The sequence below is a fragment of the Rhodnius prolixus genome, unplaced genomic scaffold, assembly GCF_049639745.1.
Source record: "Rhodnius prolixus isolate KJV_2025 unplaced genomic scaffold, Rpr scaffold_3, whole genome shotgun sequence".
Classification (NCBI taxonomy): domain Eukaryota; kingdom Metazoa; phylum Arthropoda; class Insecta; order Hemiptera; family Reduviidae; genus Rhodnius; species Rhodnius prolixus.
Window position 1 is genome coordinate 29,169,752 of NW_027411603.1, and position 20,413 is coordinate 29,190,164.

The following is a 20,413-nucleotide window of genomic DNA, read 5'->3' on the forward strand; positions in this document are numbered from 1 at the left end:
GAAAAGTCCGTGCAAAAATAAAAACTACTTAATTTTTTGGGGTAAACCTTTTTTATTTTTCAACATAGTCTCCTTTTAGGCTTATACACTTCGTACAACGCTGCTCTAGTTTGTTGATCCCTTCCGAATAATAGGATTTGTCCAAGTCTGAAAAATAGCCATTCGTTTCTGCAATCACCTCCTCGTTTGAATAAAATCTTTTTTCCGCCAGCCATTTCTTCATATTGGGGAACAAATAGTAGTCAGAGGGAGCCATGTCTGGAGAATAGGGGGGATGTGAAACGAGTTGGAACCCTATTTCCATTAATTTTGCGACCACAACTGCTGAGGTGTGAGCTGGTGCGTTGTCGTGATGGAAAAGGACTTTTTTGTGGGCCAATCGTGGGCGTTTTTCTTGCAACTCGGTTTTCAAACGGTCCAATAACGATGAATAATATGCACCTGTAATAGTTTTACCCTTTTCCAGATAGTCGATGAGGATTATTCCTTGCGAATCCCAAAAGACGGTCGCCATAATCTTTCCGGCCGAAGGAACGGTCTTCGCCTCTTTTGGCGCAGATTCCCCCTTGGTAACTCATTGTTTAGATTGTTCTTTGGTCTCAGGAGTGTAGTGATGTATCCATGTTTCATCCACAGTGACGAAACTACGCTTACAGTCCTGCGGATTCTTCTGGAACAGCTGCAAACCGTCCTTGCAACACTTCACACGATTTCGTTTTTGGTCAAGCGTGAGCAATCGCGGCACCCATCTTGCGGATAGCTTTGTCATGTCCAAATGTTAATGCAAAATATTATGTACCCGTTTATTCGAGATGCCCACAGCACTAGCAATCTCACGCACCTTCACTCTTCTGTCATCCATCACCATATCATGGATTTTATCAATAATTTCTGGAGTAGTAACCTCAACAGGGCGTCCAGAATGTTCAGCGTCACTTGTGCCCATATGGCCACTCCGAAAATTTTGAAACCTTATAAACTGTTCTAATCGAAGTTGCAGAGTCACCATAATGTTTATCAAGCTTCTCTTTAGTCTCCTGAGGCGTTTTGCCTTTCATAAAGTAGTGTTTAATCAACACACGAAATTCTTTTTCGTCCATTTTTTGAAAATCACTCGACTTCCTCGATTCAAACGAATGCCAAACACAAAGAAATAGACCGATCTGGCTGAAACTTGGTGTGTGTTCTTCCAAGAGATGCTACTAACAAAACATAACCTCGATACGCGCCAGTGGTGCTATCTCTCTGACTTTGCACGGACTTTTCAAACGACCCTCGTATGTATCTTTTGTACACAAAAGAAGTATCGCTTATAACTGAGAAAAGTATTGTCTCTACAACAAACTTGTAGAACCAAACATTGTGGTGTAGCTTCTATTTAGACTACAAAAATCATAAAATTGAAATATTGCTTTTATTGATCTTTCGTGACGATCTTAATGTAGGGAAGCCTGCAGAGCTAAAATTTATTGTGCTACTCTGGGTTCGATTCCCGATCTAGGCCCTCAATTTCTTGAGCTATCTCCCAACACGTTGTTTGTGACCGAGATTCAGAAAGCTTCTTTAGAAGATTTACTGTTTTTAACATTGAAAATTCATCCTGGCTTTTCTGTGAGCCCCAAAAAAATAACCTACTGCAAGCTGAGTGAAACTCGTCTTAGTTAAAGAAAAGAAGATAGAGAAAAAAAGATGGATAAGATCAAAGATATTGTTAAAACGCTATTGGGCGATGATAAAGTTGTGCAAACTTCAATTTGAAACTTCAATTGAAACAAATCATTGAAAAGTCAATTAAATGTGCTCGATATAAGACGGAAGGAAACTTAAGTGTACTAGTTTTGAAATGTATTGGGCGTGAATTCAACGAATTGTTTACGTCACGCTTGCAAAAAACTGTTGCCTTGTTTCAAGCATATTGATCTCGCTTTATTACTATCATTATTTCTTATCAATTAGACAAATGACTTTTAGATTTCGTGAAGAGATAAATCACCTCATATACCCTTTTGTAATTTAATTCCACTTTTTTAGTTTTTAAATTGCTTTTTGTTCTTAAATTGGAAATCAAAAAGGATACAGTGATCCTAAGCGTATTATTAAAGTTAAATAAGCTACATTATTTGTTCCGTTTTGGGTTTTTTCTGCAGTCACGTTTCTTTTTCTTTTTAATACTTATTTTATCCAGTTATTTATCTTTAAATTAACTTTTTTTCTGGAATTAACTAGCATTACCTTCAATCCGGAATTAAGATTCTAATTCTAAAAATAATTTCTTACTGACAATTAGTTTGTAAAGATCACGCAATATAGATAAATTTATTCCTATTTACAATTGGTAGTTTACAAAAATTGAAAAATTTCATAGCTAAAAATCTCTTATAGTTACATAAAAAAAAAAACATAAGCTTCTTAAATTATAGCAAGAAAAATACACAATATTCTTATAATCGTACAAATAATTACAGAAGCAAACATACGAGGGTCGTTTGAAAAGACCGTGCAAAGTCAGAGAGATAGCACTACTGGCGCGTATCGAGGTTATGTTTAGTTAGTAGCATCTCTTGGAAGAACACACACCAAGTTTCAGCCAGATCGGTCTATTTCTTTGTGTTTGGCATTCGTTTGAATCGAGGAAGTCGAGTGATTTTCAAAAAAGGGACGAAAAAGAATTTCGTGTGTTGATTAAACACTACTTTATGAAAGGCAAAACGCCTCAGGAGACTAAAGAGAAGCTTGATAAACATTATGGTGACTCTGCACCTTCGATTAGAACAGTTTATAAGTGGTTTCAAAATTTTCGGAGTGGCCATATGGGCACAAGTGACGCTGAACGTTCTGGACGCCCTGTTGAGGTTATTACTCCAGAAATCATTGATAAAATCCATGATATGGTGATGGATGACAGAAGAGTGAAGGTGCGTGAGATTGCTAGTGCTGTGGGCATCTCGAATGAACGGGTACATAATATTTTGCGTCAACATTTGGACATGACAAAGCTATCCGCAAGATGGGTGCCGCGATTGCTCACGCTTGACCAAAAACGAAATCGTGTGAAGTGTTGCAAGAACGGCTTGCAGCAGTTCCAGAAGAATCCGCAGAACTTTAAGCGTCGTTTCGTCACTGTGGATGAAACATGGATACATCACTACACTCCTGAGACCAAAGAACAATCTAAACAATGGGTTACCAAGGGGGAATCTGCGCCAAAAAAGGCGAAGACCGGAAAGATTATGGCGACTGTCTTTTGGGATTTGCAAGGAATAATCCTCATCGACTATCTGGAAAAAGGTAAAACTATTACAGGTGCATATTATTCATCGTTATTGGACCGTTTGAAAACCGAGCTGCAAGAAAAACGCCCACGATTGGCCCACAAAAAAGTCCTTTTCCATCACGACAACGCACCAGCTCACACCTCAGCAGTTGTGGTCGCAAAATTAATGGAAATAGGGTTCCAACTCGTTTCACATCCCCCCTATTCTCCAGACTTGGCTCCCTCGGACTACTATTTGTTCCCCAATATGAAGAAATGGCTGGCGGGAAAAAGATTTTATTCAAACGAGGAGGTGATTGCAGAAACGAATGGCTATTTTTCAGACTTGGACAAATCCTATTATTCGGAAGGGATCAACAAACTAGAGCAGCGTTGGACGAAGTGTATAAGCCTAAAAGGAGACTATGTTGAAAAATAAAAAAGGTTTACCCCAAAAAATTAAGTAGTTTTTATTTTTGCACGGACTTTTCAAACGACCCTCGTACAGGGTGATCCATTTAAAACGCACCAATTGCTAATAACTTTTTAGGAAAGCGGAATTTTGGAAAAAACCCACGAAGTAAACTATATGTTTTTTGGGTCTAGTTTTCAAATTTTCCAACCCCGATGCTGTATCTTCATTTTTGGCGGAGTTACGGGCAAAAAGCTGCTTGAGGTTTTATAAGGATTTTGACAATGATTATGAAAACTACATAAAACACTATGAAAAAAGACGTTAACCCCGTTTCGATTCCCTAATATTAGTCGAGATATTTAAGATCAAAGTTACTATTTTATCTATTCGTGATCGGTTTTCAATATTAATTTTCCTCCAGAAATACACGTTTTGGGAGGTCCTCTGTCTGCAAAAAATGTTATTGGTGATGCAAAGTAAACAAAAAATAATAATTGAAGATTTTAGTGTAATGGTTGTGGGTGAATCAGGATAAATTTGTTTTATCATCAAATAAAAGTAACCATCACATCAATTTAATGTACCCCGTATGCAAGACTTCTTGACCTAATGATTACGGTAAGAATATCTTGCCAGGGTGTTGGTTTGGTGGTTAAGAGCGTGGCTTTGTAAGTGGTAAATCCTCAATTCGAATCTCGCCTATGACTAAATTTTATTTAAAAAAGTATTATTACTTTTAAGTAATAAGAATGACTGCATACTCGGGATTCGAACTGAGGAACTCCCACTTACATTGCCACGCTCTTGACCACTAGACCAACACCCGCCCATCCAAGGCAAGATAATCTTACCGTAATCACAGTTCAAGAAGTCTTGCATACTGGGTGCATTAAAAATGATGTGATGGTTGCTTTTATTTGATAAAACAAATTTATCCTGATTCACCCACAACCAATACATTACTCTACATTCTTTAAAATCTTCAATTATTATTATTTTTGTTCTTTGCGTCACAAATAACATTTTTTGCAGACAGAGGACCTCCCAAAACGTGTATTTCTGGTGGAAAATTAATATCGAAACCGTTCTCGAATAGATAAAATTGTAACTTTGATCTTAAATATCCCGGTTAATATTAGGGATATCGAAACGGGGGTCAACGTCATTTTTCATAATTTTGTATGTAGTTTTCATAATCATTGTCAAAACCAGTGGTCCTTATGAAACCCCGATCAGCTTTTTGACCGTAACTCCGCCTAAAATGGATCATTCAAAAATGGATGTTTTTTTATGAGAGCTCACAATCTTAAAGCTCCTCTATTACATTATTTATTTTTTTTAGTCAGATAGATTAATTTTTTTATTGTTTTTAATTAAGTTTAATAAAACTGCGCTTTAAAATGATGTTGATTGGTCTCTGCTAACTTATTTAAAAAAAGCTTCATTGTTCTACCGTGGGTGTTATTGTCTTCGTAGTTAAAGTGTATCTACGTTTTAGTGTAGATAATAATGTATTATTTCGTAACAAAGGCACATAACAAGTATAGCTAAATGATAAAACAGACAAGACATAATAGGGGGTTTTTAATTGGTTAATCCCTATGTTAAGTACGTGCTACGCCATTAGGGTTATGGCTAAACGTAAACAAACCTTTAGTTCCAATGTTTTAGTTAGTTATTATCAGTAACAGTTTGCAAATGTTTGGAGCAATTAATTATATACGGTTTTTCATTTTGGTAAGGTAAACAATGTAGTGAATCACAAATCCTTGACTAAATAATTAGGGTAAATAAGAAAACACTTTTAGTCAATATTTACTCATGATGTGGATGTTCCATAAAGATAAGTTTTTCATAAAGGAAGGCCTTATCATCAAATAACATCGTGCAAATACTTCATTGTATTGATACATTAATGCAGTCTTGAAGAACGTTATTGTCTACGCTAATTTTAACGATAAGTTTTTATTGCAACTGCATTTTACTGCGAACGAAGCATTAAACTAAACCAGCGTCTCATAGAGATTTCTGATCAATCTTTAAACAACATGCCCAAACAATGGTAGTTTGTGAGACTAGTGCATAAAGTGATGTTTTTTTCATTGCGATTGCGGATTATTGCGACACGAGTCGTTGGCGAGAGAATTGTTTAACAAAAAGAATAACTTTATTGCAATATAATAGCATAATGATCCTTAGTATTTACACATTTTTCAGAAATGGTTACTACGATATTTAATTAACATAGAACGCAATTTGTTTATCTAATAACTTTTGATTTGATAACTTTTTCGTATGAATTATCGGCGCGTATTTTGGTAAGGATAGATATGATTTGAATACAGTTTATTGTGACTGAGGCGTAGTTAGGTGAGTGGTAATGCAACTACCAGTTCGTAATAAAAATTAGAGTTGTTCACATCATATTTAAGAAGCGTCTTAATCTCTTAATTATTTGCTGGCTTCCAAAAACATCTAACTGACTGCCACATCAGGACTGTGTTCTCTCTGCCTTTTAGGGACAAGTACTGTAATCGCAGTTTAATCTTTTTTACTTTCCTTAAGAGATAGCACTGTATTCGCAGTTTAATTTTGCTTTTTACGGACAACCACCTTAACTAATTTACTAAAACGTTATCTCAAGAAATTTGTTTTTTTAGCATTCATTAGGAACTGCGACTACAAGTATACTTTAAAAACAACACTCCAGTTAAGGGTATAAGGGTTGACTAACTTTTTTAAACTGTAAGCTTTGTTAAAAAGATAATGAGATATAGAAGGTTAAAATTTGGAGGTATTCAAAATCGTTTAAATTTCAAACCTTTGCATCTCCCATCTTATTGTTTAGATTTCAATGAATTCTTTACAGAATTGTAGAGAAAAGTTAGCTCTATAACTGGTATAAATTTCAATGTTTTCTTGATAACAGTTATTGAGATATTGAAGACTTTAACAAACACTTACAGTTTAAAAAAATTAAGTATAAGGGTTAATTAAACGCTAAAAGATACCCAACATTTCATTAATACTTCATTGATATCATTTGAGTAATAATACTGTATTAACGTTTCATTAAAGAATTTATTAGATGTCACAAACCCTTTATTCTGGCCATTTCATTCATAATAATTTTTTGTTGTAATAATGATAAAATATTCATTACATCTTCATTAATAAATAACCACTATTTTAACTCTATTCCAAATTATTTTTCTGATTGATCTCTATTATTCCCTTTATTCTCAGTAATCACTTGCACTTTAAATTAGGAAAAGACTAAGACAAAGTAGAGTTGGTTACTGTTTAAATTTGAATCACGGTTTTTAAAAAAAAAATATATATGAATCTTCAATTCGTCTAACAGAAGTATTCGAGAGCACAAATAACACACAGTTAATAACAAGTAAATTATTCAACAATAATTATTCATTTCTCTATTGTAATTTACTGTACTCCCTTTAATTGAGTACTTGCAGTAAAATAATTTAATAATAATTTATAGGCTGCCCTAGAAATATGCATATCTTTATCTACTTTATATTACAAATACACAACATTGTGGGAAGGACAGCGAGGTTAAGAATGTAGTTGAAGTATATTAGTTAATATTAACCCAGATTAATTATTATTACCTATTATTATTAGCTCTTTATTACGTTTTTCTATTTATCCTGTGATTAATAGTTGATTATTATAGATTATTAGATATTACAGTCTTTGTCTTCTATAATATTAATATAAAGTTAATACAGTAAAATTACTCAAATGATATCAATGATGTATTAACGAATTGTTGTACTCGTTTATTTGTGTACTTTTTAGCGTTTAATTAACCCTTATACTTAACTTTTTAAACTGTAAATGTTTGTTAAAGAGTTAATTAGAATTCGCGTAAATAAAATTAGTCCTGCTATAATTGGCTCCAATTCCATACTTCTAAATCTGCAAGCTGCGGTGAAAGTTATGCCTGTTGTAAATATGTAATTTTCTGTATATGTATCTCGTTAACAGTTGTATTTGCGAGCGAAATACTTCTACACTGTACATTAAAAACAGTTTAGAAAGCCAAATGAAGTGACGTAGACAAGCACTTAATGAATAATAAAACCACTTAATGAAATAGACGGTACATATATGTAAGTTGGAGATTACAATATTTTAACTGTACACAATGATAACTGTACAATGTTGACATTGGGAACGTTCCCATTGTTATTATGAAACTATTGTTTTGTAATGCTTTCTGAATCCACAACTGAAGTCTTCTTTCTATAAATTAGCTAAATGTGCTCTTGTCTTTTAAAGATCACGATTTGTTTATTGTTTTCTGTTACTGAGTATGGCGACCATGTCAAACTTTACAAAATTGACATTTTGGAAGAGCTGTTTTTAGGTGCTTAAAGTTTCTTTGAATCAGAATAAAAAATGTTACACTTTGATTTGACCTCACCAGGGTGGCCAACTGTATTTCATTTATCGCGATCAAAATCCCTATAACCAAAAAATTCTTGAATCGATTTTTAAGTTTCTTGATCGATTTTTTTTCGAAAATGACCTACCATTTCCTCCAAACTTTAGGCAAATGTGCACTAGTTCTCGTTGCAGGACTATAACTATCCTTTGAAATGTTTTTCAAAGATTTTATTAGAGAAATTGCTGGAAGAAAGGGTTTGGTGAAGGAAATAGACATATACGAGGGGGTACCCAAAAAAAACCGGAATTATTTTTTAAAAGCTATTTATTTACAAATTTTTTACAGAACAACCTTATCCCCTTCAAAATACTCTCCATTACAACTAATACATTTGTCCCACCGGTGCTTCCACTGTTCGAAACATTTTTTGTAGTCATCTTTAGAAATGGCTGACAGCTCCTTCTTCGTTTTTTTCTTGACCTCTTCAATGTTGTCAAATCGGTGACCTTTCATGCCCTTTTTCATGCGTGGAAATAAGAAAAAGTCGCACGGAGCCAGGTCAGGCGAGTAAGGTGCGTGGGGCAGCGGAACCATGCCATTTTTAGCCAAAAACTGTGTAACAGAGATGGCTGTGTGTGCAGGTGCATTGTCGTGGTGGAAGAACCAGTCTCCTGTTTGCCACAAATCGGGTCTTTTTTGGCGAACACTATTGCGCAATCTTTTCAAAACTTCCAAATACAAGGTTTGATTGACGGTCTGACCTGGGGGGACAAACTCTGAATGGACTACGCCTTTGGCATCAAAAAAGCAAATCAGCATTGTTTTGATGTTTGACTTGACTTGACGACATTTTTTTGGTCGGGGTGAAGATGACGTCTTCCATTGGCTCGACTGTTGCTTTGTTTCTGGGTCATAACCATAGCACCATGACTCATCACCAGTAATGACCTTTGACAGAAAGTCTGGATCAGTTTGAAGCTGTTGTTTTAAAGCACGACATGTTTCAACTCGATGTTCTTTTTGATTGTCAGTCAGAACTCGAGGAACAAACTTGGCAGCAACCCTTTTCATCCCCAAATCTTCCGTTAAAATTCGCTGAACCGAGCTCCAAGATAACCCACTACTCTCTGACAGTTGATCAATTGTCTGTCGACGGTCTGTGAACACCAGCTCTCGAATTTTTTCAACATTTTCGTCGATTCGGGCAGTTGATGGACGTCCAGAACGAGGTTTGTCATCAATCGACATGTCGCCATTTTTAAACCGAGTAAACCACTCGTATACTTGAGTTTTTCCCATAGCGTCATCTTTGTAAGCTGTTTTCAACATTAAAACACTTTCAGCAACATTTTTGCCGAGTAGAAAACAAAATTTCAGAGCTGCACGTTGTTCACTTAAACTTGCCATCATAAAAAACGAAAAAAGAAAAAAACAGCGCTGGTAAAAACAATCACTGCAGATGAACAGAACAAGCCAGGCAGACAACACAGGCAGGACTGAACTGGCAAGGAATTGCGCTATACACGTCTAGCGGCAGAAATGCGTACTACATAAGCTCCATGCGCGGCAACGCAATTCCGGTTATTTTTGGGTACCCCCTCGTATATGTGCCTCCAAAGGTGCCTGCTCAGATACAGAGAGCAGTTGATAAACCTCCTGGCTAATCTGGCTTGCGAGCCAGAGGAGGTACCTTTGGAGGCACAGTACATGCTTCACAAGTAACGTGCAAAGTGTAAGTAACGTGAGTAAAGTGCATTATTTGATAAATTAAGGATCAAGTTTGATCTTTTAAATGAAAGATATTGATCACTTAAATATGTGGCAGGAGATTTCCAATTTTTTTGGTAATTAAACGCAACTCTCCCAAAATTACCAAAAAATTATTAAACCTTCTTGTTTGTAACAGATGTAAAGTTATTTTTTACCCATTTTACGTCTGCTTGAGAACATCTAAAGCTCTTAACATTTGATTTTTCTTAGAAATTCACTCGGAAAACTACTTATTTCCCGATATTAAGAAAAATACTAGCTTTACTGCCTTGGCAATATTTTCAGAAGAAAGAGGATGAAAAAATACATAAAAATGACCAATCGCTTGCTCTTCTTTCTCTTTGATTACAAGTCAAAAAATTGAAATATGATTAATAAATACCAGATTTTGAAATAGCCTAGCACCTTTAATTTTGAAGATATCGAATTGCGGTTTCCGGTTTCTTTCATAACTTTCTGTACTCTTTAAAACTGTATATAAAATGGGGGTCAACAGCGAACCCTCACTTTTGGACGCGCGTCTGCCGCGTATGCGGGCAGCAATCTAAAATCAAGTCACATATTCTGAAACTAGAGGTGACTGGCAACAAATTTTTCCTCTACCAATTTTTTGCTCAAATCAACCGTTTAAACATGAAATGCATTTGAGCCGTCTTAAAATGAACACCCTGTATAAAACCTGAATAATTATAGCAGCTATATAATATTATCTCCTCTCTAAAATAATAATAATAATAATAACAATTGGTTATTATTAGAGAATAGATTAGCTCATTATAGGTTAGCAAATAGTACTGAATTCCAACGCAGAGATCATGGGTTCGAATCCAGTTGCTCACTGCAGAGCTCACTGATGGACAGTGTTACAAGAGAACACTGTCTTGAGGCCGGCAGTGCACTGAAAAAAACCTTTGGTGCCAATGACTCAGATGTTTACGCGTCTTAAATAAAAAAGAAAATATTTTGTGTACATAAAAGAAAATCAATTAATCAAAACTCCTGATGAACACCAATCAACATGGTTCACTACAACTGTCTGTCAGAGTATATCAAGTTAAAATTATCTCCTATTCTTCTGCTTTAAGGCGCGTCAACATCTTGAGGATATTGAGAGCTTTTTCAGTACTACAAGACTATGACACCGCCAAGCTAAACTGTATTGCGGGCGTTGGGTTCAATTTCAAGCAATTCTATTATGTGTTGTGTTACTTACTAGTTAGTTAGTTGCTGCCTCAAAGCCCAAAATATATGTGGACGAGTAAGCCTACATTCTTTGGTAGCAAAACCTTTACTGAAAAAGTAGACTTTATTTACTGTTGCACGAGGATTCCTGAAGGTTATAACTGAAAATTTAATTGTTAAAATCCTCAATCTGAGGTATAAAATGTTGAAAAGACTACTCGACAAACGTTCAAAACTGACCCCGACGAACAAACGAACACTATACACCGCTCTTCTTGCCCCAATATGGACGTACGGAATACAACTCTACGGAAGCGCCAAAAAATCGAACATCAACCGAGTTCAGACCTTACAATCAAAAATTCTAAGAACAATAGTTAACGCTCCCTTCTACGTCTCCAATCATACTATACGAGTCGTACACTCTGATCTAAATATTCCTCTCGTCTCTGAAATAGCCCAATTCTCGATACACCAAACTCCACTCAAATCTACACAGTCACTACAACCCTCTGATCCACAACATGTCTACCACATCACTTCCTTCAAATCCACAGCGCAGACTAAAGCGGCGGTGGCCACGCGATCATCTCAACATATAACGCCGATCTCCTAGGATAGTTGCTGTGTAAGCTTACCAACGTGGCGAACTAACGGCTTCCATCACTGGATGGTCGTCTTTCACTCCACTCACGCCCTTGGCGCACATGCTTGTGCGCGTGTATGTATGTATATACAAATATATATACGTGAATGTATATTTGCGCTATCCTTATCTCCCATCTCTTTCGCAAAATAAATAAATAAATTTAAAAAAAAAATTGTTAAAATAGCGAATCTCTTACATAAAAATTGTGTCTTCACCCAGCCCGAACGTACACTTAACTCACTTAGACTTCAGCGCTACAATTCATTACACCAAAATACTTAAATATGATGACGTTTAGAGCACCACAGCTTCCTTTATCATAACTAAATTTTTACCATCCCTAGGCAGCATTACACTTCTACAACATTCAACATTTTTGACTCATTGCAAAATCTTCGCCCTTATATTTTTGTAATTCCAATACTTTTTTCCAATTCGCAGAGACAGGTTTATAAAGTTTGTAATATCCACTTCGAGTACCCTCAATCTGCATTGTACAAAACGCAAGCATTCTCCAAGGACTCTTCAATTCCTTTCTGACACTGTGCCTGCCGCAGTACCTTCATTTTGACCAAATGGTACATATCCTGGTAATCTGTGCCTTCCTGATGTTCCTTAGAACCTTCCAGCTCCTTTTGACAATAATCTCTAGGAAATTCTTAGGCCTAACCATTCCTATACATTTATCTCTTCATCTAAACACTCCATCTCATATTCATTGCTAGTAATTTCCTCACTATGATTATGGTAACCTTGTAGCAGATAGTGACAGGCAACAAACTGTCTTTCGGCCTTCGAATGTTGATCTAAAACTTTTCTTTGTAACCAGGAAAATTCTAAGAATGGCTTCTTTTTGTGAGAGGGGTACTGGTCAATTCCCTTTTGAACTGCCCTTTCGGCGTTATGAAACAACTACTAGTTTAAAAGAGAGGATACAGGGCTGGCCTCAGAATAGTGATTTTTTTGTTCACCAGTTATTTTATTGGAAAAGGGACCTGGGAAGAAAATAAAGTAAGGAGGTCTAAATCCCTAATCTAAATAAGCTAAATCCCTCTATCATAATTACTCCATTTCATTATCTAAAAAAGTAATACTTTTTCTCATGGAAGCTACGTTTTTTGCTGTGAACACTGTTTAATAAATTATTTATATTCTCAGACTAGTTAGAAAGTGCAAGTTAGTTGCAGTAGAAGTGCGTGTACTGCACAAAGTGGTACGCGATGAGGGGAGCTTACCGTTGCATGACGCCCGGCCTGGTAGTGCGCAAGTCACCGACACAAGCTTGAAGATTCATTTAGACTTTTTGTTTATTTTGTAATAACTTAGAGATTTTCCCTTTTTCTAGTTTTATCTGAGGAATTTAGTAGTAGTAGTAGTATTCTTTATTTGCTCCAAAATACTCGTACATCATGGCGAATGAGTTGGAATGAAAGTACAGTCAGATCGTTATAATCAAAATAAACTTCAACCTTTTTTACAACTCATGCAAACAGAATACTCTTATATTATTAACATAAACATTATTATTATTATTATTTATTTTTTTTTAATGATTTAAGGCGCGTCAACATCTAAGGTCATTGACGCCCGGAGCTTTTTTTCAGTGCACTGCCGGCCTCCGGACAGTGTTCTCTCCTTACAGACAACACCGTCCATCACCGGACAGTGAGCTGTAGGAAGCTCCTAGGAAGAGAAAATCTAAGGGTCAGCAGCTGGATTCGAACCCGGGTCCTCCGCGTGGGAATCCAATACGCTAACCGCATAGCTCATCCCTTCCCTTATTATTATTATTATTATTATTACTGTTCTGCAAATAATCAAAAAGAAGTAAATTACATTTTTACTAAATTTTTAACTGTAGAATTTATAGAAGGCACTTTCAATACAACCTCCTTATCAAAAACTTACAGTTTAAAAAGTAAAGTACGATATATAACCCTTATATCGTATAAGGGTTGATTAAACGCCAAAAGGTACACAAATCAGCTGATTACTAGCTAGTACCTAACATTTCATTCATATTTCAGTAATGTAGAAACGTACGAAAAAGCATGCGTTTAATTGACTTTTCATTGCAATTGATATCATTTAAGTAATTTTATTACATTAAATTTTCATTAATATTTTTTAGAATTAACAATAAATTTCATTGACAAAATAATGATAAAATGTGAATAACATTTTCATTAATATTTTTTAGAATTAACAATAAATTTCATTGACAAAAAAATGATAAAATGTGAATAACATTTTCATTAATATTTTTTAGAATTAACAATAAATTTCATTGACAAAAAAATGATAAAATGTGAATAACATTTTCATTAATAGTAAATAAATAGTACTTTATTTTTTACTCTACTCCAAATTATATATTTGTCTTAAATTCGGTTTAGTTCGTTCATTCCTTACTGTTTACTTTCAGGGATCTTTTAAATAGCGTTTCTCCAATATTTAATAAACATTTAATTAGAAGTAGTGGCGCATCGAAACAAGACTTCAATAAATACTCGCAGAGACTGTCAGTTTTCAAGGCACAATAATAAGAACAAAATTCTAGAATAAAACAATAAATTTCCTCCCCACTCTTTCCTTGACATTTCCTACTACGAAGCAAGAGTACGTGTCTGTCCTCTGTCAGTACAATCTACCAATACGTGCGCACTTATCGCGCAGTACGCAGTTACCAGTATTGTTTAAATATATTCCATTTAATTAAAGGAAAATAACAATAATTACAAACTCGCGACATGAAAAATTATCCTTTTTCTATGAAATTGAAATTTTTTTTCTTGCCAGGAGCTTCTTACTGTGCCAGGAGCTCACTGTCTGGTGATAGGAAATGTTACCTGTAACGAGAGAACACTAGTCAGAGTCCGGCAGTGCCTAGATAAAAGCTCTGGGCGCCATTGATCCAAACGTGTCTTTAATTAAAAATAATAATAATAAAAATAAATAATTTAAAATTAATCTTAGACAGCGTTTCCCAAGCTGTGGTACGCGAGTTGCTGCTTGGTGGTACACAAAAAATAATCAGTAATGGCGGACTTAAAAATAAAAAAAAAAAATTAATTCATAAAAATATCGTTTTTACCTATAATTCTTATAAATTATTTTAATTAATAATATTTTACAGTAAAGTTGTTAATATGTACATTAATAAGGTTAGTCTGTCTCAAGATATACGAGAAAATAAAATAGCACATTTAACAGGTTTAAAATTGTCTTTCATGGAGTATTTTCCCAAAACCCGAAAACACAAATGATAGTTGGATTTCAAACCCCCTTCTAGAATTGGAATTGCTCCTTAGAATGCTTAGATCATAAACCTAAAATAATAATAAGATAACACACTCGGAATAACAAAGGGGGTAGCGGAATAAGAGGGGTCTGGCGGCCCCCACCGGTTTTGATACAATCGACCCAAAAACCTTGGAGGAGACCGAAAAAAAAATTTTTGAAATTTTTTCCGACCCTCTCCAACCCCATGAAAACCCGTAAACGAGAAAAATGTGTTTTTTTTATATTTTAATTTTTTTCGAGCGTTCTAATCATTTTAAAGCGGTTCCAACGCAACTAAAAATTTATTTTGGATGTGTAGATGTTCCCTGAATTTTTTCGGTTTTTACTGTACAGTTAAATGAAGTGAAACATAGCTTTGAATCCAAAAAAATCGTTAAAAATCGGGATTTTTTAAAAACAAGTCTTCGGCATTTTGGGCTGACTCGATGGAAAATGACGGCCTAACTATGGTTGAAAGATACACTCTTACTCTACAAAATGGCGCAATTGAAACTCAATTTGGTTGCTTGTTGTCTGCGATAACTCAATTTGAGTAAAACGCGAATTTAAAAGGTATGCGATTTTGGCCTATAAAATAAGTCACAATTCAATTAAACAAAAAAAGCACCAAAAGTAATGTTCGTATAAAGGTATTCTAAATCGCTGATCAAGAATTTGATGTCAAAACCACGTTTTGACAATTGACAGCTGTTAAAAATGCTGTCAACAAAAAACGAAGAATTCATTTTTTTTTAAATGCACGGATAATTGTTTTTATTTTCAATTCATTGAGGTACATAATTATAATCTTGAATTTGATGATAAAAGTATATGTTGATAAAACGTCATATCACATTTTTTTAGTTTGATTTTCTCGAAGATGTTAATTTTTTGAAATTTTTTTTAGCTAAAACAGAGATGCCACCAAAAAAACGAAAACTTCCAAATGATGAACCTGTAAAAACAATCTTCAAATCTTGTTCTGTCATTTCGGGAAAGTCTGATACATCGTCTGATGTCAATGGTTTGAAGATCCTGATGCTGACAAGTTTGAGAGTACTGATAATTGTCGTTCCACACGATCACGATCTTGCGGAAAAGTTTCGTGATGACTGTGGCTTGTTGATGGTAGATTCGGATCCGCACTGACTAGACGAGTTGAACGACGACATTTTCCGCACAGAACGTTTCCTACATCCACTTCTTTGTCCAGTTCAACCGAAAACAAGTTGACTTCTTCTTCTGAAGTAATGACTTTTTTTTGCCCGGTGCCGTATCGCAACAGTAGGTCGCATTTTATGCACCTTTCATCATTTGGAAGTTTTCAAATCCAATTCCTCGGATCCGAATCTACCATCACGAGCCTGACACCTCGAGCTGACTCCGCAGAATCACATTAATATAGTATACACTTATTTTTCCCACATTACTCTCTTATGCTCTTACGCTCTTATGCCGCTTATGCTCATGTTCTGATGTACTCTTAATCATTTTACACGCTCTCCTGCGATTGTATTCATGTCAAACCCTCCGAGCTGTTAACATCTAATTTTGCTGTTAAATAAAATTTTTTAAAAATCTCTTCTCTCTTTCAAATATCATAACTACAGACCCTTATGCTGGCCATTTTCGTCTACCTTAATATATGTTCAAGTAGCACTGTAGATTGACTGTAATATCTATTTATCTATAATAATCAAACTATTAATTACAGGTGAAAAAGAAAAACGTTATAAAAAAAAATTATGAGGCTAAAAAATTCAAAACATTAAAAAAAAAAAATGCTTACACCAACATTCATCAATGATTTTATTTATTTATTTTTATTTTTAAATAAAAATCGTCGGTTTAAGTTCTTTCTTCGGTTAAAGTAATTGTTATTTTATGAAGTAGTCAAACGTTTATAATAAGGTAATAATTATCTGGCTTTATCGCAAATCATATAGTTTTCTTCAATTACATTCTCAATCTAGGTGTTCTTCCCACAATGTTGTATATATGTAATATAAAGTAAATAAGATATGCATATTTTTAGGACAGCTAATTATTCCAGTATTTTACTATAAGTAAAATTAGGGGGACTAAATTAAATTACAATTGAGAAATCAATAATTGTTGTTAAATCTACTTGTGGCTTGTTGATGGTAGATTCGCAGGAGAGCGTGTAAAATGATTAAGAGTACATCAGAACATGAGCATAAGCGGCATAAGAGCGTAAGAGCATAAGAGAGTAATGTGGGAAAAATAAGTGTATACTATATTAATGTGATTCTGCGGAGTCAGCTCGAGGTGTCAGGCTCGTGATGGTAGATTCGGATCCGAGGAATTGGATTTGAAAACTTCCAAATGATGAAAGGTGCATAAAATGCGACCTACTGTTGCGATACGGCACCGGGCAAAAAAAAGTCATTACTTCAGAAGAAGAAGTCAACTTGTTTTCGGTTGAACTGGACAAAGAAGTGGATGTAGGAAACGTTCTGTGCGGAAAATGTCGTCGTTCAACTCGTCTAGTCAGTGCGGATCCGAATCTACCATCAACAAGCCACAGTCATCACGAAACTTTTCCGCAAGATCGTGATCGTGTGGAACGACAATTATCAGTACTCTCAAACTTGTCAGCATCAGGATCTTCAAACCATTGACATCAGACGATGTATCAGACTTTCCCGAAATGACAGAACAAGATTTGAAGATTGTTTTTACAGGTTCATCATTTGGAAGTTTTCGTTTTTTTGGTGGCATCTCTGTTTTAGCTAAAAAAAATTTCAAAAAATTAACATCTTCGAGAAAATCAAACTAAAAAAATGTGATATGACGTTTTATCAACATATACTTTTATCATCAAATTCAAGATTATAATTATGTACCTCAATGAATTGAAAATAAAAACAATTATCCGTGCATTTAAAAAAAAATGAATTCTTCGTTTTTTGTTGACAGCATTTTTAACAGCTGTCAATTGTCAAAACGTGGTTTTGACATCAAATTCTTGATCAGCGATTTAGAATACCTTTATACGAACATTACTTTTGGTGCTTTTTTTGTTTAATTGAATTGTGACTTATTTTATAGGCCAAAATCGCATACCTTTTAAATTCGCGTTTTACTCAAATTGAGTTATCGCAGACAACAAGCAACCAAATTGAGTTTCAATTGCGCCATTTTGTAGAGTAAGAGTGTATCTTTCAACCATAGTTAGGCCGTCATTTTCCATCGAGTCAGCCCAAAATGCCGAAGACTTGTTTTTAAAAAATCCCGATTTTTAACGATTTTTTTGGATTCAAAGCTATGTTTCACTTCATTTAACTGTACAGTAAAAACCGAAAAAATTCAGGGAACATCTACACATCCAAAATAAATTTTTAGTTGCGTTGGAACCGCTTTAAAATGATTAGAACGCTCGAAAAAAATTAAAATATAAAAAAAACACATTTTTCTCGTTTACGGGTTTTCATGGGGTTGGAGAGGGTCGGAAAAAATTTCAAAAATTTTTTTTTCGGTCTCCTCCAAGGTTTTTGGGTCGATTGTATCAAAACCGGTGGGGGCCGCCAGACCCCTCTTATTCCGCTACCCCTTTTCACGAAATACTATCATTTTTACGAAGTGGTACAATTTAGCATGATTGTATCTTGTTAATTGGCTCATGTTCCCGCCTTGGGTCTAGTCTGGGTAATTAAGAAGGGTTTGAAAACCCTTTCTACAAGTACTAAACAAAATAATGTTCATTAACCTATTGTTTAATACACTTGTCATCATCAGCGTGTTCGAAAACGTGTCTATCTTATGAATATTCTTGTGAATATTCACAATTTTTCACTTAAATTTTGTGGACTGTCTTACTGCACTTTTATACTCAAAGCGATTGTCATGATTGCATCGAACAAACAACGACAATATTTCTAAGTAAGTTATAAAGTTGAAAATCATTACGACTCGTAACTGTGCGCCAATAAACTAGTCCAAGGTGTTGAAATATTTTTATATTTCTAATATGTGCATAGAATCATTCAGTTTATAAAGATCTAATATTGAATTAAGTTGTCTTTATCATCGTTGCATGGTCTTAAAGCTCATTGAATTTGAGAGCCTACTTGATGTACATAAAATGGAGAATATCTTCTCTCCATACTGGCATTGCTTCTAGACCAAGATCATGCAAGAGATGGTTATTACTTGTACAGGATCTCTCTTTGTTGTGTATCTCAGTCTGTCGGTCTCTGTCACTCACTAATAAACTCACGGAAAGTGGAAGGGATACAACTACTCATAAAAGCAAGTCGCATGATTCTTACAAAAATTCAAATCTAGTTTTTTGTTTTTTTTTTAAATTTTGAAATGGTTAAAGGTTCCTTAATTTTGTTTCTCTTACTAGGTAAAAAAAGCTTGCGCTTTAAATGTGGAATTTTCGATTTTAATGTGTTCGTAAAGTAAATGTTGTTGCCAAAAAAAACGCATTAAGCTGAAACTTAAAATTGAAACCAGTGAAGCTGCCTACAACCTGGTAATCAAATTCTTCCCAACTAGAAGTGCTTACTTTATCCAATTTTCTATAACCTTTACAAGGGTTATACTCTTGGACGTCTATAAGTTTTATTTCAATTCGATTAGGGACATTGCCGGGAAATAATTGGGCGGTTAGGCAATTCTTTTATTCATATTTATATACAGGGTGACCAAAGTTATATGCTCCACCCACTTTTTTTTTAAACGGCGGGAAATTTCGAAAAAATAAAAAACACGTATTTAATCATTTTTAGTCTAGTTTATTTTCAGTGACTGACCCATTTTTTTAAACCTCTGTATCTCGAGATACAGCATCCAACTTTTGTTTTTCAAATGGAAGTTATATTTTTTGTTGCATATTTTTGTAGTATTTGAGCTCCTAAAAACAACAAAAAAAAATTTTTTGAAATCGGTTAGGTTTTTCAAAAGTTATGGTAATTTAAAATATGAAAACAAATTTCAGTTTACTGTCAAAATTACGTTATTTTTTTTAAAGAATCTGTTCAAACTGGGCACAATCAACGGATAGGCAAGCCAAAACTCTGTTCTCCCACGCTTTGCTTGTAGCAGGACTTACGGTGGCGAAGTCAAGATCTAGTCAGGCTAGAGTTATTCGACGTTTCAGATCATCGACTGAAGCCACGGGATTAAGGATACTGTACACTTTATTTTTTAGATATCCCCACAAAAAATAGTCCATTTGGGTTAAGTCCGGAGATCGAGGTGGCCATTGGATCGGGCAATGAGTCCCTAAGCACTTTTCATGGAAATTTCTGTCTAGGTAACCTCGAACAACTCTCGCATTATGTGCCGGGCAACCATCTTGTTGAAAATACATATCTAGTTGACGTTATAGAGGAACATCTTCAAGCAGAACTGGTAAAATGCCTCTTAAAAAAAGTTAGATACCTTGCATCAGTTAAGTTCTCTCTGTAGAAGTATGGG

General features: G+C 34.9%; 2 protein-coding genes across 2 annotated transcripts in view; one reads left to right on the top strand and one right to left on the bottom strand.

The window, feature by feature from the left end:
• Positions 1-20,413, top strand: part of lin-52 (DREAM core complex component lin-52) — a 450,123-nt gene that overhangs the window by 368,186 nt on the left and 61,524 nt on the right. The gene's annotated exons all lie outside the window — the stretch shown is intronic.
• Positions 1-20,413, bottom strand: part of mlt (tubulin folding cofactor E like protein mlt) — a 68,922-nt gene that overhangs the window by 47,380 nt on the left and 1,129 nt on the right. The window lies entirely within an intron of this gene.